The following is a 26,808-nucleotide window of genomic DNA, read 5'->3' as shown; positions in this document are numbered from 1 at the left end:
CTAATATTGGATGTGATGCCTATATTAATGATCATTGCTTGGATATCATCATGATTATTTTAAGTTCTATCAATTGCCCAATAGTAATTTGTTTACCCACCGTATGCTATTTTTCTCAAGAGAAGCCACTAGTGAAATCTACGCCCCCCCCCGGGGTCTCTTCTTTATCATATTTGCCTTTGCAATCTATTTTTCTTTGCTTTTATTTTTAGATATATTAATCCAAAACACAAAAATACCTTGCTGCAAATTATTGTTATTTATTTTATCTCGCGTTCCTATGAGATCTATTTAGCCAATCTACTATGATTTTATCTATCTTGCTACCCGAGAGGGATTGACAACCCATCTTTACGTCGGGTTGCAAGTATTTGTTCTTTGTATCCAGGTACCGTTCACGCAGTGTTGCATGGTTCTCCTATTGGTTCGATAACCTTGATCTCATCACTTAGGGAAATACCTACCGTAGTTGTGCTGCATCATCCCTTCTCTTTGTGGAAATACCGACGTAATTCAAGCCGCATCAAAAGGAATTTTGGCGCTGTTGCCGGGGAGACATCAGCAACATCTATTAGGTTCCTAATCACAAATATCATCTCCTTGCAATTTACATTACTTTCCATTTGCCTCTCGTTTTCATCTCCCCCACTTCACAAAAAATGCTGTTTTATTCGCCTTCTTTTTCGTTTGCCTTTTTCTCGTCGAATGTCTTGTTTGCTTGTATTGCCATGTGTCTTCTATTTGCTTGCATTGTTGCTTGCTAAAAATCTATTGATATGGATCCTCATCCACTTGTTAATCTTTTTAAAAGGTCCAATTATGACAAATCAATTGTTAGTGAATTGAATTCACTAGATTATCTTTATGAAGTTTTGCTTAAAATTTATGAATTTGAAAATTGTGATGAAGTGTTAGATGAACAAATTTATGAAGTGATTCATGACAGCTCCTTGATTGAAAAGCATGATTGCAATGATGTTATTATAAATTCTATTAATGTCAATTGTGTTAATGATATGAAAAACCCCAAGATTGGGGATCCTAATTTTGATATGTCCACTACTTATTCCAATGATCATGATTGGGGTGATTCTTCTTATGATCATGAAAATTTATTTAAGCCTCATGACGAATATGTTTGCGATAATATTTAAAGTGGGTTTCAAAAAGTGTCATCTCTAGGTAATAATGATCCCACTACTTCAGAGAAGGATCAATCTTATGAAAAAATTGATAAAATTTGGCCTGGAGAGGTCATGACTTTATTTGATGATCCCACTATTTTGGAAGAGTGTAAACTTTGCATGCATGTGGATCATGTAGAGAATATGTTATGTGATAGCTATATTTTTTAATTTGAATACGATCCCACATGTAATTATTACAAGAGAGGAAAATATGGCTGTAGAAATTTTCATGTTACTTAATTACCTCTCGTTATGTTGAGATCATCAATGTTTTATTCCTCTTCTGTGCATATGTTAGATGTTTCTTGTCTTGATAATTTGTTTGCGTATAAAATTCCTATGCACAGGGAGTATGTTAGAATTAAGTGTGTTTTTCATATGTTTCATGATGCTCTCTTTGTGTTTCAATTCTTATCTTTCGTGTGAGCATCGTTGAAATCTTAAGCCTATCTTAATGGCTATAAAGAAAGAGCTTGTTGGGAAGCAACCCAATGACAAAAAATTATTTTTGTCTCCTTATTTCTGTTCTTGAGTATTTTCTCAATTATGCTAATGTTATGATTGTATTTTTTATGTTTTAATTAGTGTTTGTACCAAGCAAAGCCTTGGGGATCATGTTGGGTGATAGTTGCTTTGATCTTGTTGGAATACAGAAACTTTTGCGTCCAGCAAAATACTTTTATAAAATCACAGAAGAGATTAAATTTCTTAATTTTTTACATAATATTGATATACAAATTTTCCACGTTTTCCTAATTGTTCAGAATTTTTGGAGTTACAGAAGTATTCGAAGTTTTCAGATTGCTACACACTATTATGTTTTTGACACATTCTATTTTCTTTGTGTTTTGTGCTTATTTTGATGAATCTACGGACTCTATCGGGGGGTTTGAGCCATAGCAAAGTTGTAATGCAGTAGATATAATGCAAAAATAAAATATGAATGGGTTGGCAATAGTACTTATAGTAGTGATTTCCTTTGTTATACCAATGGATCTCATGAAGGTTTTGGTGAGATTTGTGTGATTGAAGTTTTCAAGTGTTGGGTGAGATCATGATGGATGAAGAAATAAGGAGTAAGAAGAGCCTAAGCTTGGGGATGCCCAATTGCATCCCAAGCTATTATCTAAAAGAGAAGCAAGAAACTAAGCTTGTGGATTCCCGAGTGGCATCCCCTCTTTTTTCTAACGACCATGGATAGTTTACTTGGAGCTATATTTTTATTCATCACATATCATGAGTTTTGCTTGGAGCGTCTTGTATGATATGAGTCTTTTCATGTTTTGCTTTTTGTTCTTAGTATCCTTGCTGGACACACCTATTTGAGAGAGCCAAAATTACGCTATGACTTTTTAGAATTTCTCTCTATGCTTCACTTAAATCTTTATGAGCTATGGAATTGCTCAAGTGCTTCACTTATATCTTTTTGAGAATGGTGTACTTTAGTATATCTTTTGAAGAAATGCTCTCATGCTTCACTTAATTTATTTGAGAGTTAGTTAACTTTTTAATAAATTCTCTCTTTCTTCAAATAAATTATTTTGAGAGAAGAATTTTTTTGTGCTCATGTTCTTCACTTAGATTTGTTTGAGCTATCAAAAGCATCATATGAAACTAGTCCCAAAGTGATAGATATTCAGGAGGGATATAATAAAAACTTTCATGAAGATCATTGGACAAAATAAAATTGATTCTTTGTAATAGTTTTGCGATATGATGATATAATATGTGAGTCATGTTGATCAGTAATTATGCTTTAGTAAGAATATTGGTGTTAAGGTTTGTGATTCCCTATGCAAGCACACAAGTTAATAGTTATGCAATGAAGTTACATCCTACTTGTGGTGCATTATTCGGTGTTAGTTATGCTTAATGCTCGCTTATCAGATTTTTCGTTTCTTGGTTGGATGCTTCTCAATCTTTTGCTAGCCTTCTTTTGCACTAAGTATGATCACTACTTGTGCATCCAAAATCCTTAAACCAGTTTTTCCATATGAGTCCACTCTACCTACCTATATGTGGTATTCTTTTTCCATTCTAAGAAAATTTGTGTCTGCCATCTCTAATTTTCAAAATAAATTTATCCTTTGTGTGCTCGTACCGCTCATGAAACGGTAGGGGTTGGCCTATATTTTTCCATGCTATATGTGTTATTCTCAACATGAGTGTTTATTCACTTGTCATTGCATGAGAGTATGGCAAAGGCATTAGGGATTCCCAGTCCCGAAATGAAAAATGAATTTACTTTATGTTGTCAACTAATAATTCCTTGGAAAGTGTTGGTCTGTACTACACTTATGGAGTCGGTTAGCCGTGGAATGTGAAAGTATGGTGGAAAAAGGAATAAACTTTATTTTCTGTTTGGGAACCGCCTATGATATATCTAGCATGGAAAGTATTGGGAACTACTCAATCATTTTTGTTGACAAGAAAAGCATGCCACCCAAAATGTTGTATCTCTATCTTTTTCGCTTTGAGCTCTGGCACCTCTACAAATCCCTACTTCCCTCTGCGAAGGGCCTTTCTATTTATTTTATGAATTTTTTATTTGAGTCTCCATCTTCTCTTATAAACTACCATGTAAGGGGCACTATGATCATACTTGAGCATTGGGTGTAGCTAATATGCGAGTGTGTTTCATGAATGGATCAATGATTGAGCATAATGGGCTTGGGATAACTTGCTTTAGTGTTGTTATTTTGAAAGACATGGGTGCTTATTGACATGCTTGAGTATTGAAATCTTCATGTCAAAACTAGACTATTGCTTTGAAACATATAAAAGTCCAAATGTCCATGCTACAAAGAAAACAATATGTGATGAACATGTTATGAAGCATTCCATAACAAAAATTTTGTTTTTTATCATTTACCTATTCGAGGACGAGCAGGAATTAAGCTTGGGGATGCTGATATGTCTCCAATGTATCTATAATTTTTGATTGTTCCATGCTATTATATTATCATTCTTGGATGTTTTACAATAATTTTATAGCAACTTTATATCATTTTTTTGGACTAACCTATTGACATAGTGCCCAGTACCAGTTGCTATTTTTTTGCTTGTTTTTTACTTCGCACAAAATCAATATCAAACGGAGTCCAAATGCAGCAAAACTTTTTGGAGAACTTTTCTGGGCCAGAAGACACAGGATGGGCCAAAGAAGTACTAGAGGGGTGCCTCAAGGGGAGCACAACCCACCTGAGCGCGACTCGGGGCCCAGGCGAGCCCTGGTGCGTTGTGCCCACCTCGGTGGCCGCCCGCACCGCCTCTTTGCTCTATAAACACCCCAATATTCTTGAAACTCTAGAGGAGACGACGGAAATCAATTCCAGCCTCCGCAAGTTACAGAAACCACAGATCCAATCTAGACACCATCACAGAGGGGTTCATCATCCTCGTTGCCGCCTATCCGATGATGCGTGAGTAGTTCATTGTAGACCTACAAGTCGCTACCGAGTAGCTAGATGGATTCCTCTCTCTCTCTCTCTCTCTCTTTGGATTCTCAATACAATGGTCTCTTGGAGATCTATTTGATTTAACCCTTTTTGCAGGGTGTTTGTTGGGATCAGATGAACTTTGAGTTTCTGACCGGATCTATGTTTTTATCCATGAAAGTTATTTGAGTATTTTGATCTCTTATATGCATGATTATTTATAGCCTCGTATTTCTTCTTCGAATCTTTGGTTTAGTTAGGCTGACTAAATTGATTTTCCTTGCCATGGGAAGAGGTGCTTTGTGATGGGTTCGATCTTATGGTGCTTGATCCCGGTGACAGAAGGGGAAACGACACGTATGTATCGTTGCTATTAAGGATAACAAGATGGGGTCTATTTCTACATAAATAGATCTTATATACATCATGTCATCGTTCTTATTGCATTACTCCATTTCTCCATGAAGTTAATACACTAGATGCATGCTGGATAGCGGTCCATGTGTGGAGTAATAGTAGTACATGCAGGCAGGACTCGACCTACTAATCTTGGATGTGATGCCTATGTAATGATCATTGCCTAGATATCGTCATGATTATTTGAAGTTCTATCAATTGCCCAATAGTAATTTGTTTACCCGACGCATGCTATTTTTCTCGAGAGAAGCCACTAGTGAAATCTACGGCCCCGGGTCTCTTCTTTATCATATTTGCCTTCGAGATCTATTTTTATTTGGTTTTATTTTCATATCTATTAATCAAAATACACAAAAATACCTTGCTGCAATTTATTGTTATTTATCTTATCTCGCATTCCCGCGATATCTATTTATCCAATCTACTACAATTTTATCTATCTTTTTACCCGGGAGGGATTGACAACCCTCTTTACGTCGGGTTACAAGTATTTATTCTTTGTGTGCAGGTACCGTTCACGTAGTGTTGCGTGGTTCTCCTACTGGTTCGATAGCCTTGATCTCATCACTGAGGGAAATACCTACCATAGTTGTGTGATACGTCTCCAACGTATCTATAATTTTTGATTGTTCCATGCTGTTTTATTATCAATCTTGGATGTTTTATAATCATTTTAAACACATTTTATATCATTTTTTGGTAGTAACCTATTGACATAGTGCCCAGTGCCAGTTCCTATTTTTCCATGTTTTTTACATCGCACGAAATCAATATCAAACGGAGTCCAAATGGCACGAAACTTTACGATGATTTTTTATGGGCCAAAAGGAAGCAGATGGGCCCTGGTTGCACCTTCGGGGTGCCCCGAGGGGGCCCAACCCAGCAGGGCATGCCAGGAGGCCATGGCGCGCCCACGTGGGTTGTGCCCACCTTGGGTGCGCCCTGGACCACCTCTTTGCTCTATAAATACCCAAATATTCCCAAAATCCAAGGGGAGTCAAAGAAATATTCATCCAGCCGCCGTAGAGTCCAGAAACACCAGATCCAATCTAAACACCATCGTAGAGGGGTTCACCACTTCCATTGGTGCCTCTCCAATGATGCGTGAGTAGTTCTTTGTAGACCTTCGGGTCCGTAGTTAGTAGCTAGATGGCTTAATCTCTCTCTCTTGATTCTCAATACAATGGTCTCTTGGAGATCCATATGATGTAACTCTTTTGCGGTGTGTTTGTTGGGATCGATGAACTTTGAGTTTATGATCAGATCTATGTTTTTATATCCATAAAAGTATTTGAGTTTCTTTGATCTCTTTTATGCATGATCTCTTATAGCCTCATATTTGTTCCCCGATATTTGGGTTTTGTCTGTCCAACTCGATCTATTTATCTTGCAATGGGAAGAGGTGCTCGGTAGTGGGTTCGATCTTACGTTGCTTGGTCCCACTTACAAAAAGGGAACCGACACGTAAGTATCGTTGCTCCTAAGGATAAAAAGATGAGATCTATATCTACCGCCAAATAGATAAATGGATCTTGTCTACATCATGTCATCGTTCTTATTGCATTACTCCATTTTTCCATGAACTTAATACACTAGCTGCATGCTGGATAGCGGTTGATGTGTGGAGTATTAGTAGTAGATACAGGCAGGAGTCGGTCTACTAATCTTGGACGTGATGCCTATGTAATGATAATTGCCTGGATCTCGTCATAATTATTTGATGTTCTATCAATTGTGCAACAGTAATTTGTTTACCCACTGTTTGTTATTTTCCTGGAGAGAAGCCACTAGTGAAACATACGGCCCTCGGGTCTTATTTCTCATATATTTGCCTTTGTGATCTACTTTTTCCTTGCTTTTATTTTCAGATCTATTAAATCAAAAATCGAAAAATACCTTTCTGCAATTTATTTTATTTGGCGTTCGATCTATCAATATTTACAACTTTCGCCCATCACACGCCAATTTCTGGCGCCGTTACCCGAAAGGGATTGACAAAAGTGAAATGTTGTCAAAATCTAAGAGTGGAAAAAGTGAAATATCAAATTCTAGAGTGGCATAAGCAAAGTGGGCAAAAACAAGAGTGTCAAAAACAAAGTTTTCCCGTAGTTATTTGTGTACAGGGGCTGTTTACGTTATGTTGCTTGGTTCTCCTACTGATTCGATCCCTTGGTTTCATAACTGAGGGAAATACTCTATTGTCGCTGTGCTACATCATCCCTCCCTCTCTGGGAAAATACCGACGTAGTTCTAGCTGCCAACAAGGAGAATTTCTGGCGCCATTGCCGGGGAGGATCTTCATCATTACCAGGTTCCTAATCAAAAATCTCATCTCCTCACAATTTACATTATTTGCCATTTTCCTCTCGTTTTCCTATCGCCCACTTCACAAAAATTTGCCGTTTTATTCGCCTCTCTTTTTCCTTCGCCGTTTTCTTGCCATGTCCGATCTCAAAAAGGCTAGGCGTTTTCTCCCTAGTCTTAATGCTTTAGATAGCCCCTCCGTCCTCTCTAAGCTCATAAACAATGATGCTATGGAAGGATCTACCAGGTTTGTGAAGGAAAATCTTAACCATTGTGATGAAGATGATCCTGGAATTTTTTGTTATTTACTTGATGAATCTTTGAAAGATGCTTGGGATAGGTTGTTGAGAATTCGAGCTAGCTATGTGCCTCAATATCAGATAGAGATATACTTGAAAAGTTTTTATGATGGTTTACCTTCTTCTTTCAAGCAAGTCTTAGATTCTATTTTCGAAAATGGTTTTCTAGAAGGGGATGTCATTGATACTTATGAGAAGATGAAAGCCATATTTGGTCACCCCAAAGGAGAAAATGTTGAATCGACTACTCTTATGTACGTTTATCAAAATGAAATAATTAAAGAGATGAAGGCTAGTTTAGATATGAATTTTCTCAACATGCTTAATCTTTCCTCCGCTATCAATGGCCATGTGCTTTCACAAGATAGAAAATTAAATGCCATTGATAGAAAATTCTCTCTTTTCTTTTCAAGGAACAAGGATGACAAAACTTAGATCCAAGCAATATGCCTAGCTAAGGGCGTAAAACTATAGCGCTTGTTGGGAGGCAACCCAATGAATAAAATTTATTTTTGCTTCCTGTTCTTGTGTGTTTACACAATTATGCTACTGTTATGCTTGTGTTTTTTGTGTTTTAATTAGTGTTTTTGCCAAGTAAAGCCTTTAGGATCTTCTTGGGCAATAGTTGTTCGATCTTGCTGAAAAAACAAAAGGTTTGCGCTCACTAAATTAATTTCATATTTTACCAGAGAGAGATAAAATAACCATTCCACTTTCAGTAGATCAATATACAAATTTCTCAGGTCGTCCTAATTTTTCGGAGTTTTTGGAGTTACATAAGTATTCAAAATAGTCAGATTGCTACAGACTGTTCTGTTTTGATAGATTCTGTTTTCTTTGTGTTGTGTGCTTATTTTGATGGCACCATGGTTTTCTTTGATGAGTTTTTGCCATAGAAAAGTTGGAATACAGTAGATATAATACAAAAACAAAATATGAATTGCTTTGATACAACACGTATAGTAGTGGTTTATTATTTTTATACTAACGGATCTCGCGAAGGCTTTGTTGAGTTTTGTGTGATTGAAGTTTTCAAGTTTTGGGTTATCTTACGATGGATGAAGGAAGGATGTAAAGAGCCTAAGCTTGGGGATGCCCCGGCATCCCAAGCTATTATCCAAGAATAATCAACCAACTAAGCTTGGGGATGCCCCCGAGTGGCATCCCCGCTTTCTTCCAACAATTATCGGTATTTTACTCGAGACTATATTTTTATTCGTCACGTGATATGTGTTTCTCTTGGAGCGTCTTGTATGATATGTGTATTTGCTTGCTTTATTGTGTGTTTTAAGTTGTCAATCCTTTCTAGAGACACCTATTTGAGAGAACCAAAATTATGTCATACCTTGTTAGAATTTCTCTCTATGCTTCACTTAAATCTTTTATGAGCTAGGACTTGCTCTAGTGCTTCACTTATATCTTTTTGAGCATGGTGTGCTTTGTTATTTTTGAAGAAATGCTCTCTTGCTTCACTTAGATTTTTTTGAGAGTTAGTAAAATTTTGAATAAACTCTCTCTTGCTTCACTTAAATCATTTTGAGAGAAGTAAATTCTGTTATGCTCATGATGTTCACTTATATTTGGTTGAGCTTATGAAAAGCAACTCATGAAAATTAGTCCCAAAGTGATAGATATCCAAGATGGATAAAGTAAAAGAAAATGTCATGAAGATCATTGGAAAAATTAAACTTGATTCTTAGTAATAGTTTTGAGATATCATGATGTGATATGTGAGTTATGTTGATGAGTAATTGTGCTCTAGTAAAAATATAGGTGTTAAGGTTTTTGATTCCCTATGCATGCACGAAAGTCAATAATCATGCAATGAAAATTATGTCCTACTTGTGGTGCATTATTCGGTGTTAATTATGCTTAATGCTTGCTTATGAGATTATTCGTTTCTTGGTTGGCCGCTTCCCAATCTTCTGCTAGCCTTCATTTTGCACTAAGTATGACCTCTACTTGTGCATCCAAAATCATTTAAACCAGTTTTGCCACATGAGTCCACTATATCTACCTATATGTGGTATTATTTTGCAGTTCTAAGCAAATTTGCATGTGCCATCTCTAATTTCAAAATAAACTTCTCTTTTGTGTGTTTGTTTCGCTCGCGGAGCGGTGAAGGGTGGCTAATATTTTCCATGCTGGATGTGTTATTCTCAAGATGAGTGTTTATTCACTTTTCATTGTACGAGAGTAAGGCAAAGGTATTAGGGATGCCCAGTCCCGAAATGCAAAAACAAAAATCAATTTACTTTATGTTATCAAATAATAAATTCCTTGGAAAGTGTTGGTACGGAGGGCACCAATGGATACGGTTAGCCATGGAAAGTGAAAGTTATGGTGGAAAAAGGAATAAACTTTATTTTCTGCTTGGGAACCGCCTATGGCATATCTAGCATTGAAACTGCTCGGACCTCTAAGTCGTTTTCGTTGGTGGGATGGATACACCTCCCAAAAGGTTTTTATCTCAAATTTTTCGCTTTGAGCTCTGGCACCTCTACAAATCCCTACTTCCCTCTGCGAAGGGTCTTTCTTTTTTACTTTATGCAATTTCTATTTTGAAATTTGAGTCTCCATCTTCTCTTATAAAAAGCACCAACTAGGAGGCAATATGACCGTGCTCAAGTGTTGGGTGTAGTTAATATTTGAGTGTGTTTCATGAATGGATGAATGTTTGAGCATTATGGGCTAGGGATAACTTATTTTAGCATTGATATTACGAAAGGCATGGTTGCTTGTTGATATGCTTGAGTATCTAAATTATTATGTCAAAACTAGACTATTTCTTCGAATCACATAAAAGTACAAATGTCCATGCTAGAAAGAAAATAATATGATATGACTTGATGAACAACACTCCACATCAAAAATTCTGTTTTTATCACTTACCTACTCAAGGACGACTAGGAGTTAAGCTTGGGTATGCTGATACGTCTCCAACGCATCTATAATTTTTGATTGTTCCATGTTGTTTTATTATCAATCTTGGATGTTTTATAACAATTTTATATCATTTTTTGGTACTAACCTATTGACATAGTGCCCAGTGCCAGTTCCTGTTTTTCCATGTTTTTTACATAGCAGGAAATCAATATCAAGCGGAGTTCAAATGGCATGAAACTTTACGATGATTTTTTATGGGCCAAAAGGAAGAAGGTGGGCCCTGGTTGCACCTAGGGGGTGCCCCAGGGGGGCAAAACTCACCAGGGTGCGCCAGGAGTCCCTGGCGCGCCCAGGTGGGTTGTGCCCACCTCGGGTGCCCCCTGGACCGCCTCTTTGCTCTATAAATACCCAAATATTCCCAAAACCCTAGGGGAGTCGACAAAATATTCATCCAGCCGCCGCATAGTCCAGAAACATCAGATCCAATCTAAACACCATCACGGAGGGCTTCACCACTTGCATTGGTGCCTCCCCGATGATGCGTGAGTAGTTCTTTGTATACCTTCGGGTCCGTAGTTAGTAGCAAGATGGATTCATCTCTCTCTCTCTTGATTCTTAGTACAATGGTCTCTTGGAGATCCATATGATGTAACTCTTTTGTGGTGTGTTTCTTGGGATCGATGAACTTCGAGTTTATGATCAGATCTATGTTTCTATATCCATGAAAGTATTTGAGTTTATTTGATCTCTTTTATGCATGATCTCTTATAGCCTCGTATTTCTTCTCCGGTATTTGGGTTTTCTATGGCCAACTCAATCTATTTATCATGCAATGGGAAGAGGTGCACGATTGTGGGTTCGATCTTACGGTGCTTGATCCCAGTGACAGAAAGGGAACTGGCACGTATGGATCGTTGCTACTATGTATAAAATGACGAGATCTATATCTACCGCCATATAGATAAAAGGATCCTGTCTACATCATGTCATCCTTCTTATTGCATTACTCTGTTTTCCATGAACTTAATACACTAGATGCATGCTGGATAGCGGTCGATGTGTGGAGTAATAGTAGTAGATGCAGGCAGGAGTCGGTCTACTAATCTTGGACGTGATGCCTATGTAATGATCATTGCCTGGATATCGTCATAATTATTTGATGTTCTATCAATTGCCCAAGAGTAATTTTTTTACCCACCGTTTGCTATTTTCCTCAAGAGAAGCCACTAGTGAAACCTACGGCCCCTGGGTCATATTTCTCATATATTTGCCTTTGCGATCTACTTTTTCCTTGCTTTTATTTTCAGATCTATTAAAACAAAAATCCAAATATACCTTGATGAAATTTATTTTATTTAGCGTTCGATCTATCAATATATACAACTTTCTCCTGTCACACGCCAATTTCTGACGCCGTTACCCAAAAGGGAATGACAACCCCTTTAACTCGTCGGGTGCGAGGTGTTGTTATTTGTGTGCAGGGGTTGTTTACGTTGTGTTGCTTGGTTCTCCTACTGGTTCGATACCTTGGTTTCATAACTGAACGAAATACTCTATCGTCACTGTGCTACATCATCCCTCCCTCTCCGGGGAAATACCAATGTAGTTCTAGCTGCCATCACTATGTTGCATCATCCCTTCCTCTTTGGGGAAATATTGACGTAGTTCAAGCCGCATCAGGAGGGGGGAGGCCACCGACAGCGAGCTATGGGAGAGACGAGGCAGTGTGTGCGTGGCGGCGATGGAGATGTGGGAGACAAGGGAGGGGATGGACCGGGATTGGGTTTGCTTTTTTTCTTCCATTTTTTGTGTTTTAGATTTATTTCTGAAAGTGGAGGGAGGGCTGAGCCTTCTAGGCGCGCGCGCGACCCAAAATTTCCCCTCATTTGGACCAAAGTGAGGAGGGTTGAGAGACATCGGATCTGTTTGTTGGGGAACATAGTAATTTCAAAAAAAATCATATGCACACGAAAGATCATGGTGATGCATAGCAACGAGAGGGGAGAGTGTGTCCACGTACCCTCGTAGACGGAAAGCGGAAGCGTTAGCACAACGCGGCTGATGTAGTCGTACGTCTTCACGATCCGACCGATCAAGTACCGAACGCATGGCACCTCCGAGTTCTGCACACGTTCAACTCGATGACGTCCCTCGAAATCCAATCTAGCCGAGCTTTGAGGTAGAGTTCCGTCAGCACGACGGCATGGTGACGATGTTGATGTTCTACCGTCGCAGGGCTTCGCCTAAGCACCGCTATGATATTATCGAGGTGGAATATGGTGGGGAGGGGCACCGCACACGGCTAAAAGATCCAAGAGATCAATTGTTGTCTCTCCAAGGGGTGCCTCCCTCCCCGTATATAAAGGAGTGGAGGAGGAGGAGGGGGCCGGCCACCCTAGGCGCGCCCCAACAGGAGTCCTACTCCCACCGGGAGTAGGACTCCCCCTTTCCATGTGGGAGTAGGAAAGGAGAGGGAAGGAGAGAGAGGGGGAAAGGAAAGGGGGGCGCCGCCCCCTCCTTGTCCAATTCGGACTGGGGGGAGGGGCGCGCGGCTGCCCTTTGGCCGCCCCTCCTCTTCTCCATTAGGGCCCAATAAGCCCATTAGTCTCCCGGGGGGTTCCGGTAACCCCCCGGTACTCTGGTATATGCCCGAAACTCCCCAAAACAATTATGGTGTCCAAACATAGTCGTCCAATATATCGATGTTTATGTCTTGACCATTTCAAGACTCCTCATCATATCCGTGATCATATCCGGGACTCCGAACTACCTTCGGTACATCAAAAACCATAAACTCATAATATAACCGTCATCAAACTTTAAGCGTGCGGATTCTACGGGTTCGAGGACTATGTATACATGACTGAGACACGTCTCTGTTCAATAACCAATAGCGGAACCTGGATGCTCATATTGGCTCCTACATATTCTACGAAGATCTTTATCGGTTAAACTGCATAACAACATACGTTGTTCCCTTTGTCATCGGGATGTTACTTTACCGAGATTTGATTGTTGGTATCTCAATACCTAGTTCAATCTCATTACCGGCAAGTCTTTTTACTCGTTCCGTAACACATCATCCTGCAACTAACTCATTAGTTGCAATGCTTGCAAGGCTTAAGTAATGTGTATTACCGAGTGGGCCCAGAGATACCTCTCCGACAATCGGAGTGACAAATCCTAATCTCGAAATACGCCAACCCAACAAGTACCTTTGGAGACACCTGTAGAGCACCTTCATAATCACCCAGTTACGTTGCGACATTTGGTAGCACACAAAGTGTTCCTCCGGTATTCGGGAGTTGCATAATCTCATAGTCATATGAACATGTATAAGTCATGAAGAAAGCAATAGCAACAAACTAAACGATCAAGTGCTAAGCTAACGGAATGGGTCAAGTCAATCACATCATGCTCCTAATGATGTGATCCCGTTAATGAAATGAAAAATCTTTGTCTATGGCTAGGAAACATAACCATCTTCGATCAACGAGCTAGTCAACTAGAGGCATACTAGTGACACTCTGTCTATGTATTCACACATGTATCATGTTTCTGGTTAATACAATTCTAGCACGAATAATAAACATTTATCATGATATAAGGAAATGAATAATAACTTTATTATTGCCTCTAGGGCATATTTCCTTCAGTCTCCCACTTGCACTAGAGTCAATAATCTAGATTACACAGTAATGATTCTAACACCCATGGAGCCTTGGTGTTGATCATGTTTTGCCCGTGGAAGAGGCTTAGTCAATGGGTCTGCAACATTCAGATCCATATGTATCTTGCAAATCTCTAAGTCTCCCACATGGACTTGATCCCGGATGGAATTGAAGCGTCTCTTGATGTGCTTGGTTCTCTTGTGAAATCTGGATTCCTTTGCCAAAGCAATTGCACCAGTATTGTCACAAAAAAATTTCATTGGACCCGATGCATTAGGTATGTCACCTAGATCGGATATGAACTCTTTCATCCAGACTCCTTCATTTGCTGCTTCCAAAGCAGCTATGTACTCCGCTTCACATGTAGATCCCACTACGACGCTTTTCTAGAACTGCACCAACTGATAGCTCCATCATTTAATAAAATCAGGTATCCAGTTTGCGATTTAGAATCATCTGGATCAGTGTCAAAGCTTGCATCGACGTAACCATTTATGATGAGCTCTTTGTCACCTCCATAAACGAGAAACATATCCTTCGTCCTTTTCAGGTATTTCAGGATGTTCTTGACCGCTGCCCCGTGATCTACTCCTGGATTACCTTGGTACCTCCCTGCTAAGCTAATAGCAAGGCACACATCAGGTCTGGTACACAACATTGCAGACATGATAGAGCCTATGGCCGAAGCATAGGGAACATCTTTCATTTTCTCTCTATCTTCTGTAGTGGTCGGGCATTGAGTCTTACTCAACTTCACACCTTGTGACACTGGTAAGAACCCTTTCTTTGCTTGATCCATTTTGAACTTCTTCAAAACTTTGTCAAGGTATGTGCTTTGTGAAAGTCCAATTAAGCATCTCGATCTACCTCAATATATAAGCAGCTTCACCGAGGTCTTTCATTCAAAAAACTCTTATTCAAATATCCTTTTATGCTATCCAGAAATTCTATATCATTTCCGATCAACAATATGTCATCCACATATAATATCAGAAATGCTACAGAGCTCCCACTCACTTTCTCGTAAATACAGGCTTCTCCAAAAGTCTGTATAAAACCATATGCTTTGATTACACTATCAAAACGTTTATTCCAACTCCGAGAGGCTTGCACCAGTCCATAATTGGATCGCTGGAGCTTGCACACTTCGTTAGCTCCCTTTGGATCGACAAAACCTTCCGGTTGCATCATATACAACTCTTTTTCCAGAAATCCATTTAGGAATGCAGTTTTGACATCCATTTGCCAAATTTCATAATCATAAAATGCGGCAATGCTAACATGATTCAGACAGACTTAAGCATCGCTACGGGTGAGAAGGTCTCACCATAGTCAAACCTTGAACTTGTCGAAAACCTTTTGCAACAAGTCGAGCTTTATAGACGGCAACATTACCATCAGCGTCAGTCTTCTTCTTGAAGATCCATTTATTCTGGATGGCTTGCCGATCATTGGGCAAGTCAACCAAAGTCCACACTTTGTTTTCATACATGGATCCCATCTCAGATTTCATGGCCTCAAGCCATTTTGCGGAATCTGGGCTCACCATCGCTTCTTCATAGTTCGTAGGTTCGTCATGGTCTAGTAACATAACCTCCAGAACAGGATTACCTTACCACTCTGGTGCGGATCTTACTCTGGTTGACCTACGAGGTTCAGTAACAACTTGATCTGAAGTTTCATGATCATCATCATTAACTTCCTCACTAATTGGTGTAGACATCAAAGGAACCGGTTTCTGTGATGAACTACTTTTCAATAAGGGAGTAGGTAATGTTACCTCATCAAGTTCTACTTTCCTCCTACTCACTTCTTTCAAGAGAAACTCCTTCTCTAGAAAGAATCCATTCTTAGCAACGAATGTCTTGCCCTCGGATCTGTGATAGAAGGTGTACCCAACAGTTTCTTTTGGGTATCCTATGAAGACACATTTCTCCGATTTGGGTTCGAGCTTATCAGATTGAAGCTTTTTCACATAAGCATCACAACTCCAAACTTTAAGAAACGACAACTTTGGTTTCTTGCCAAACCATAGTTCATAAGGTGTCATCTCAACGGATTTTGATGGTGCCCTATTTAACATGAATGCGGCCGTCTCTAAAGCATAACCCCAAAATGATAGCGGTAAATCGGTAAGAGACATCATAGATCGCACCATATCTAGTAAAGTGCGATTACAACGTTCAGACACACCATTACATTGTGGTGTTCCGGGTGGAGTGAGTTGCGAAACTATTCTGCATTGGTTCAAATGTAGACCAAACTCGTAACTCAAATATTCTCCTCCACGATCAGATCGTAGAAACTTTATTTTCTTGTTACGACAATTTTCAACTTCACTCTAAAATTCTTTGAACTTTTCAAATGTTTCATACTTATGTTTCATTAAGTAGATATACCCATATCTGCTTAAATCATCCGTGAAGGTGAGAAAATAACAATACCCGCCACGAGCCTGAACATTCATTGGACTGCATACATCAGTATGTATGATCTCCAACAAATCAGTTGCTCGCTCCATAGTTCCGGAGAACGGCGCTTTAGTAATTTTGCCCATGCGGCATGGTTCGCAAGTACCAAGTGATTCATAATCAAGTGATTCCAAAAGTCCATCGGTATGGAGTTTCTTCATGCGCTTTATACCAATATGACCCAAACGGCAGTGCCACAAATAAGTTGCACTATCATTATCAACTCTGCATCTTTTGGATTCAACTTATGAATATGTGTATCAATACTATCGAGATTCATCAAAAATAGACCACTCTTTAAGGGTGCATGACCATAAAATATATTACTCATATAAATAGAACAACCATTATTCTCAGATTTAAATGAATAGCCATCCCGCATTAAACAAGATCCAGATATAATGTTCATGCTCAACGATGGCACCAAATAACAATTATTTAGGTCTAAAACTAATCCCAAAGGTAGTGTGCCGACGGCGATCACATCGACTTTGGAACCATTTCCCACGTGCATCGTCACCTCGTCCTTAGCCAGTGTTCGCTTAATCCATAGTCCCTGTTTCGATTTGCAAATATTAGCAACAGAACCAGTATCAAATACCTAGGTGCTACTGCGAGCTCTGGTAAGGTACACATCAACAACATGTATATCACATATACCTTTGTTCATCTTGCCATCCTTCTTATCCGCCAAATACTTGGGGCAGTTCTGCTTCCAGTGACTAGTCTGTTTGCAGTAGAAGCACTCAGTCTCAGGCTTAGGTCCAGACTTGGGTTTCTTCTCCTGAGCAGCAACTTGTTTGCTGTTCTTCTTGAAGATCCCCTTCTTCTTCCCTTTGCCCTTTTTCTTGAAACTGGCGGTCCTATTGACCATCAACACTTGATGCTCCTTTTTGATTTCTACCTCCGCAGCCTTTAGCATTGCGAAGATCTCGGGAATTGTCTTATTCATCCCTTGCATATTATAGTTCATCATGAAGATTTTGTAGCTTGGTGGCAGTGAATGAAGAACTCTGGCAATGACACTATCAATAGGAAGATTAACACCCAGTTGAGTCAAGTGATTATGATACCCAGACATTTTGAGTATATGCTCACTAACAGAACTATTCTCCTCCATCTTGCAGCTATAGAACTTATTGGATGCTTCATATCTCTCAATCCGGGCATTTGCTTGAAATATTAACTTCAACTTCTGGAACATCTCATATGCTCCATGACGTTCAAACCGTCGTTGAAGTCCCGGTTCTAAGCCGTAAAGCATGGCACACTGAACTATCGAGTAGTCATCAGCTTTGCTCTGCCAGGTGTTCATAACATCTGGTGTTGCTCCTGCAGTAGGTTTGGCACTTAGCGGTTATTCCAGGACGTAATTCTTTTGTGCAGCAATGAGGATAATCCTCAAGTTACGGACCTAGTCCGTGTAATTGCTACCATCATCTTTCAACTTTGCTTTCTCAAGGAGCGCATTAAAATTCAATGGAACAATAGCACGAGCCATCTATCTAGAACAAACATAGACATGCAAAATACTATCAGGTACTAAGTTCATGATAAATTTAAGTTCAATTAATCGTATTACTTAAGAACTCCCACTTAGATAGACATCTCTCTAATCATCTAAGTGATCACGTGATCCAAATCAACTAAACCATAACCGATCATCACGTGAAATGGAGTAGTTTTCAATGGTGAACATCATTATGTTGATCATATCTACTATGTGATTCACGCTCGACCTTTTGGTCTCAGTGTTCTGAGGCCATATCTGCATGTGCTAGGCTCGTCAAGTTTAACCTGAGTATTCTGCGTGTGCAAAACTGGCTTGCACCTGTTGTCACGATCATCACGTCGTGTCTGGGCACGACAAACTTTGGCAATGGTGCATACTCAGGGAGAACACTTTTATCTTGAAATTTAGTGAGAGATCATTTTATAATGCTACCGTCAATCAAAGCAAAATAACATGCATAAAAGATAAACATCACATGCAATCAATATAAGTGATATGATATGGCCATCATCATCTTGTGCTTGTGATCTCTATCTCCGAAGCATCCTCATGAAGACCATCGTCACCAGCGCGACACCTTGATCTCCATCGTAGCATCGTTGTCGTCTCGCCAACTATTGCGTCTACGACTATCGCTACCGCTTAGTGATAAAGTAAAGCAATTACAGGGCGATTGCATTGCATACAATAAAGCGACAACCATATGGCTCCTGCCAGTTGCCGATAACTCGGTTACAAAACATGATCATCTCATACAATAAAATATAGCGTCGTGTATTGACCATATCACATCACAACATGCCCTGCAAAAACAAGTTAGATGTCCTCTACTTTGTTGTTGCAAGTTTTACATGGCTGTTACGGGCTGAGCAAGAACCGTTCTTACCTACGCATCAAAACCACAACGATAGTTCGTCAAGTTAGTGTTGTTTTAACCTTCTCAAGGACCGGGCATAGCCACACTCGGTTCAACTAAAGTTGGAGAAAATGACACCCGCCAGCCACCTGTGTGCGAAGCACGTCGGTAGAACCAGTCTCGCGTAAGCGTACGCGTAATGTCGGTCCCGGCCGCTTCATCCAACAATACCGCCGAACCAAAGTATGACATGCTGGTAAGCAGTATGACTTGTATCGCCCAAAACTCACTTGTGTTCTACTCATGCATATAAAACCTGGCTCTGGTACCACTATTGGGGAACATAGTAATTTCAAAAAAATTCCTACGCACACGCAAGATCATGGTGATGCATAGCAACGAGAGGGGAGAGTGTGTCCACGTACCCTCGTAGACCAAAAGCGGAAGCGTTAGCACAACGCGGTTGATGTAGTCGTACGTCTTCACTATCCGACCGATCAAGTACCGAACGCACGGTACCTCCGAGTTCTGCACACGTTCAACTCGATGACATCCCTCAAACTCCGATCTAGCCGAGCTTTGAGGGAGAGTTCCTTCAGCACGACGGCGTGGTGACGATGTTGATGTTCTAACGTCGCAGGGCTTCGCCTAAGCACCGCTACGATATTACCGAGGTGGACTATGGTGGAGAGGGGCACCGCACACGGCTAAAAGATCCAAGAGATCAATTGTTGTGTCTCCAAGGGGTTCCTCCCTCCCCGTATATAAAGGAGTGGAGGAGGAGGAGGGGGCCGGCCACCCTAGGTGCGCCCCATGAGCGAGTAGGAGAGGAGAGGGAAGGAGACAGAGGGGGCAAGGAAAGGGGGGTGCCCCCTCCTTTTCCAATTCGGACTGGGGGCGCGCGGCTGCCCTTTGGCCGCCCCTCCTCTTCTCCATTAGGGCCCAATAGGCCCATTAGTCTCCCCGGGGGTTCCGGTAACACCCCGGTACTCCGGTATATGCCCGAAACTCCCCAAAACCATTCCGGTGTCCGAACATAGTCGTCCAATATATAGATCTTTATGTCTCGACCATTTTGAGACTCATCGTCATGTCTGTGATCATATCCGGGACTCCGAACTACCTTCGGTACATCAAAAACCATAAACTCATAATATAACTGTCATCGAACTTTAAGCATGCAGACCCTATGGGTTCGAGAACTATGTAGACATGACCGAGACACGTCTCCGGTCAATAACCAATAGCGGAACCTGGATGCTCATATTGGCTCCTACATATTCTACGAAGATCTTTATCGGTCAAACCGCATAACAACATACGTTGTTCCCTTTGTCATCGGTATGTTACTTGCCCGAGATTTGATCGTCGGTATCTCAATACCTAGTTCAATCTTGTTACCGACAAGTCTCTTTAATTGTTCCGTAACACATCATCCCGCAACTAACTCATTAGTTGCAATGCTTGCAAGGCTCAAGTGATGTGTATTACCGAGTGGGCCCAGAGATACCTCTCCGACAATCGGAGTGACAAATCCTAATCTCGAAATACGCCAATGCAACAAGTACCTTCGGAGACACCTGTAGAGCACCTTTATAATCACCCAGTTACGTTGTGACGTTTGGTAGCACACAAAGTGTTCCTCTGGTAAACGGGAGTTGCATAATCTCATAGTCATAGGAACATGTATAAGTCGTGAAGAAAGCAATAGCAACAAACTAAACGATCAAGTGCTAAGCTAACAGAATGGGTCAAGTCAATCACATCATTCTCCTAACGATGTGATGTCGTTAATCAAATGACAATTCTTTGTCTATGGCTAGGAAACATAACCATCTTTGATCAATGAGCTAGTCAAGTAGAGGCATACTAGTGACACTCTGTTTGTCTATGTATTCACACATGTATCATGTTTCCGGTTAATACAATTCTAGCATGAATAATAAACATTTATCATGATATAAGGAAATAAATAATAACTTTATTATTGCCTATAGGGCATATTTCCTTCACTATTTGTTGTGACAGCTCAGCTCGGCTATTGTGGGGTGATCCGTGGGAAGAGTGTTTCTCTGTTCTGATTGGTTTGAGACATATATCATATAAAATACTAGTTTCTCAGTATTAAAAACATGAAGATTTGTGAAGCAGCTGCCAAGAATATCTTGCAAAATGGCACTACTAGAATTTTCACAAATATTAGACCATATTTTTTGAATGATCACCAACTTGTATGCATTTTTGATACTTTTAGCTATTTTCAGCCATTTAACGGTTTTCTACGAAATCAGTAGGAACATGGTTAAATTTGAACTATAGCTACTTCATAATTTACTCATAATTTTTTCCAAAAAATATTTTTAGACAAATAAGTATGTATCTATAATACCTAATTGATCCCTACTACACCTAATTCTCTTAACATGCAACCCTCCACATCATCATTGTGCCATGTCAGCATTCTCACTAGCCTATTTCTCAATTTTTGACTAGAGAAAACAATTCAATAGTGGGCCTTTTATTTACAAAAGTTGAGAAAGGTAAGTGATACGACGCCTCAATTACCTCCCCAGCGATTCCCTAATTCCTTGGCTCTCTTCATCTTCTCCGGTAGAGTCTGGCTGCCAGCCTCCCCACGCCGGCGTTCAAAGCTCTGCATCGTGTCATTATATGTGACCTAGTTCCTAGGAAAAATAATAAACTTTTACTATGAAAAATTTCTTTAAAAAGTGTTCTCAGAAACAAGCTATCATGTGTGAAGATTCATGGCTTTCAAGCCAAATGATCAATCTTATGGCCACATTCATCGTATAGTTTGTTCAAATGATCTCATATTGTGCACAAGGGTTGAACTTGGAAAGGAAAACAATGTCACCTAAGGAAGTTTTCATTTTCTTTGGACGAAACAACCGATTTCCATTTTTTGAGTCCCCAAAATGAGTTTTTTTATGAAGGACATATCGTGTATTTCTTGCAAAATTGGAGCAAACAAATTTCTAAAATGTTAGTACATATTTAATGTACAATTGACCAAATGATTTGGTCTCAAAAACTTTGATCCACCTCTAGTGAAAAAGACAAATGTCCACCGATTCAGTAGGAAGTGGGTCAAATTTGAACAACGGCTGCCTCATACTTTGCTCTTTTTTCCAAAAATGTACATAAGTATCTATTTAATCATAGAAACACCAAAAAATTCCAAGATTCAACCACTAGCTAGGAACGTTCATGCCCGCCGTTTTGACCGCATTTTGAAACGGGAATGAAAATTCAAAAAAATCAAAAAAGTTGGAAAACCTACGCATTGTGTCATTATATGTGACCAGGTTACCAGGCGAAATAATAAACTTGTAATATGACAACTATTTTAAAAAAATGTTCTCAGAAACGAGCTATCATGTGTGAAGATTCATGGCTTTCAAGCCAAGTAATCAATCTCATGGCCACATTCATGGCATAGTTTGTTCAAATAATCTCATATTGTGCACAAAGGTGCACCTTGCAATGGCAAACAATGTTGCGTAAGGAAGTTTTCATTTTCTAAGGACCTACCATATATTTGTTGCCAAATTGGACCAAATAAATTCTCTAAAATATTAGGACATTGTTAATGTACAATTGACCAGTAGGTGTCAAAAGGTTAGATCCACCTCTAGTGAGAAAGAAAATTTTCACTCGATTCAGTAGGAAGTGGGTCAAATTTGTACTGCATCTGCCTCATAGTTTGCTCTGTATTTTTTCAAAAATCATTTATAGGTACATAAGTATCTATTTAATTATAGAAACACCAAAACTTTTCCATTATTCAGCCACTAGCTAGGAACGGTCATGCCTGCCATTTTGAATGCATTTTGAAATGGGCATGAAAAATAAATAAATAAATAAATAAATAATTGGAACCTTTCTATTGTGTCATTATATGTTACCAAGTTACCAGGAAAAATAATAAACTTGTAATACGACAATTACTTTCAAAAAGTGTGTAGCGACCCGACCCGAATGGATCAAGTCTCTGTGCTCCGGTGTCATCCCTGGATCAGTAATGCTGACACCACACAATACTTCGAAGGATTTATAGTAGAGTAGCAATCACACACTTATTACATCGAGTGTCTCAAAAGAGAACTTATTACAATAAATATGGCTTAAGGCCATCTAATAACGATAACAGCGGAAGACTTGGAAGATAAGTGAGTCCATCAACTCCAACGGCATCACTGAGTATAGAACCACGACCTAAAAGCACCTTAATCGTCGTCTGAAAAGTCTGCAACATTAACGTTGCAGCCCGAGAACGGGTCAGCACATGGAATATGCCGGCAATGTAACACATAGAGAGTAATGAACAGTAATGAGCTATACTATATGCATGTATGGCTGGTGGAAAGCTCTATGGTTATAGTTTTGCGTAAAGCCAGTTTTTCCCTACTGCAAAGGAATAAATTTTATTTAGCTATCATGGTAGTTGAACATCGAGAATGGTTGACAGCATTCCGATCCCAATTAAGTGAACATTAAAAACCCAACAATGTTAATTAGAAGTAACATGATGAGATTCACACGATCTTCAAGTACTAGATACTCAAGTTGTCCATAACCGGGGACACGGCTAATCATGATTAGTTTATTACACTCTGCAGAGGTTTGCGCACTTTTCCCCACAAGACTCGATCGCCTCCGTTTGTTTTCTCGCACTACATGGTGTTTGAGAAGACAGATGACCGAGACATAGTCTTTCAGAAGCACTAGCACCTTACGATCGGGTAGACCGTACCACCTACATCCCCTACATCTGCTAGTCTACCACTGTAAGAGTTCGCACAACTTAATCAACTATGCCAGAGCCCATAATGGCTTGTGGCTGCACACGGAAGTTACTAGCATGAATGATCTTATGATCCCTTTGAGCCTGGGTGGCGGTCCAAAGAAAAACAGGCAAGTCCTGATAGAAACCAGGTGCCTCAATCCACCCAGATGTGTGTTTAAGTTGCCACCTTAGATAAACCATTAAAATTAACAAACTCACATCTGTCATGGATATCACTCACCCAATCCACGTCTACTAGCATAGCATGGCACAATAGGCCAACGTAGAAGTAACTCCCAAAGGTTTCATAATACACAGGTATTAGGTACTACCTCATCTACTTCCCATCCCACAATTTAATTAGATCCTAATCATGCAGTGTGTGAAGATTGATCTAATGTAATAAAACTGGGTTGTAGAAAAGGTATGATCAAAGTGTTACTTGCCTTGCTGATGATCCGCGAAACCTAGAGATTCGAAGTAACAGGCGGCGCACTCCGGGTAATCTATCGGAGACAAACAACAAGCATACAATAAGTACTCATCTAATGCACAGGTAAAACTCGAACAAGAGATCGAACCAGAAAGTTCAACTTAAGAACTCCGGTTGCAAAAAGAAAACGAACCGAACAAAGCAACGGAAAACAAACGGTGGAAGAAAACAACTCGGTTCTAGCAAGTTGAAACTAGGTCAAATTTTACAGTAGAAAAAACTTGTTTAAGTTGATTAGTCGGAACGGCGGTTTCGAAACGAAACTCTAGGCGCTTGAATCACCTGATTCCGATAAATGAGCGAGAAGATAAACTAGAACGAAGATCGGATCTGAAGTCGCGATCAGAAAATCGCGGAATAAATCCGACGAAAAAGAAAACGAAGAACGGTTAAACGAACGGATGTTCGTTAACCGAGAATAACCGGTGATCACGTTCGTTAAGACGAACGGTCCGGCGAACACTCGCTAAACAACTAAACTGAAAAAAAAAATGAAAAACCGATCTAGGGTTTCGAAAAAAACCGAAACAACGAAACGAAAAGAAACCGGAACGGTTCTTTTAAAAAAACTGAACCGAGGGGAGGGTGGCGCGGCGCGGGGCTACCTCGACGAGGGGCTCCGACAGGCGGGGCTTGGCGGCGGGGCAGCGAGGCGAGGCGCGGGCGGCGGCGGCAGGCGGCGGCGCTGGCGGTGGCGGCAGGCGGCGGGCGGCGGCGGCGCGGCGCTGCGGCTGCTGCTGCTGCTGCGGGGCGGCGGGGTGGTGTGGGGAGGAGAGGGGGGGCTGGGTATTTAAAGGGGGGGGAGGAGACTTGGGGTAGGGGGCAAGGCAAGGGGCGGCGGCGGCAGAGTCCGGATCGGACTCGGCGGCGGCGGCGGCGTTGCGCGCGGGCGCGCGCGAGGAGGAGGGCGGCTGGGCCGGCTGGGCCTTGGCCTAGGCGGGCGTGACGCTATTTTTTTCAAATAGTTACGCGCGCAGAAAAACAAAGAAAAGAAAATCTAAACGAACTCCAAAATTCCCGAAGTAAATTTTCCCCGACTCCTAAAAATGAGTCGAACAAAAAGAACTTTACACGGGGCCTAGATGCAATTTTTGAAAACGCGCATTTTTCCCTAATCCAAATAAATTGCAAATAAACTCCGGAAAATCCAAAATTTGATTTATTTATTAAATCTTCATTTTTCCTAAATCTAGGAAAGTCATATTATTCCCCTCTCTCATATTTTTGATATTGGAAAAATAACTGAAGATGAAATAAATAAAATCAAATGATCCTCTTTTCAAAATTTGAGAAAACTCAAATATGAAAATAACGAAATCTCCAACTCTCTCCGAGGGTCCTTGAGTTGCGTGAAATTTCTAGGATCGGCCAAAATGCAAGAAAATATGATATGCATGATGATCTAATGTATAACATTCTGAATTGAAAATTTGGGATGTTACAAACCTACCCCCCTTAAGATGAATCTCGCCCTCGAGATTCGGGTTGGCTAGAAAATAGGTGAGGGTGGTCCTTGAGCAAATCTTCTTCTCTCTCCCAGGTGGCTTCATCCTCTGAGTGGTGGTTCCATTGAACTTTGCAAAACTTGATAACCTTGCTGCGGGTAACTCTGCTGGCATAATCGAGAATCTTGACTGGTTTCTCCTCATACGTCAAGTCATTCTTCAACTGAATCGCTTCAAGCGGCACTGTATCTCTTAGTGGTACCTCCGCCATCTTGGCGTGACATTTCTTCAGCTGAGAAACATGGAATGCATCATGAACTCCTGACAGTCCCTCTGGTAATTCCAACTTATAAGCGACTTCTCCCATACGTTGCAAGATCTTATACGGTCCAACGAAACGCGGTGCTAATTTTCCCTTAACTACAAAGCGCTTAACTCCTCGAAGTGGGGATACTCGAAGATAAACTCTGTCTCCGGTTTCGTAAACTGTCTCCTTGCGTTTAGAATCTGCGTAGCTCTTTTGCCTGGACTGGGCTACCTTGAGCCTATCGCGAATCAACTTAACTTCCCGTTCAGACTCCTTAATCAAATCTGGTCCAAAGAACTGACGGTCTCCAACTTCGTCCCATGACAACGGTGTCCTGCACCTCCTTCCGTATAAAGCTTCAAAAGGGGCCATCTTCAAACTGGTCTGAGAGCTATTATTGTAAGAGAACTCTGCATATGGCAAATTATCGTCCCAACTAGATCCATAATCTAGCGCACAAGCTCTCAGCATATCCTCCAAAATCTGATTGACTCTCTCGGTCTGTCCATCTGTCTGCGGATGAAAAGCTGTACTAAATTCTAGCCTAGTACCCAAAGTCTCATGCAACTGATTCCAAAACTTTGAGGTAAATTGGGTTCCTCTATCTGATACAATACTCCTCGGAACTCCATGCAAACAAATGATTCTAGTCATGTATATCTTTGCCAACTTAGCACTGGTGTAAGTGGTCTTAACTGGAATGAAATGTGCTACC

This window comes from Triticum urartu, chromosome 3A, assembly GCF_056163025.1.
Source record: "Triticum urartu cultivar PI428250 chromosome 3A, HENAU_Tu73, whole genome shotgun sequence".
Classification (NCBI taxonomy): domain Eukaryota; kingdom Viridiplantae; phylum Streptophyta; class Magnoliopsida; order Poales; family Poaceae; genus Triticum; species Triticum urartu.
Note: the sequence above shows the minus strand (reverse complement) of the source record.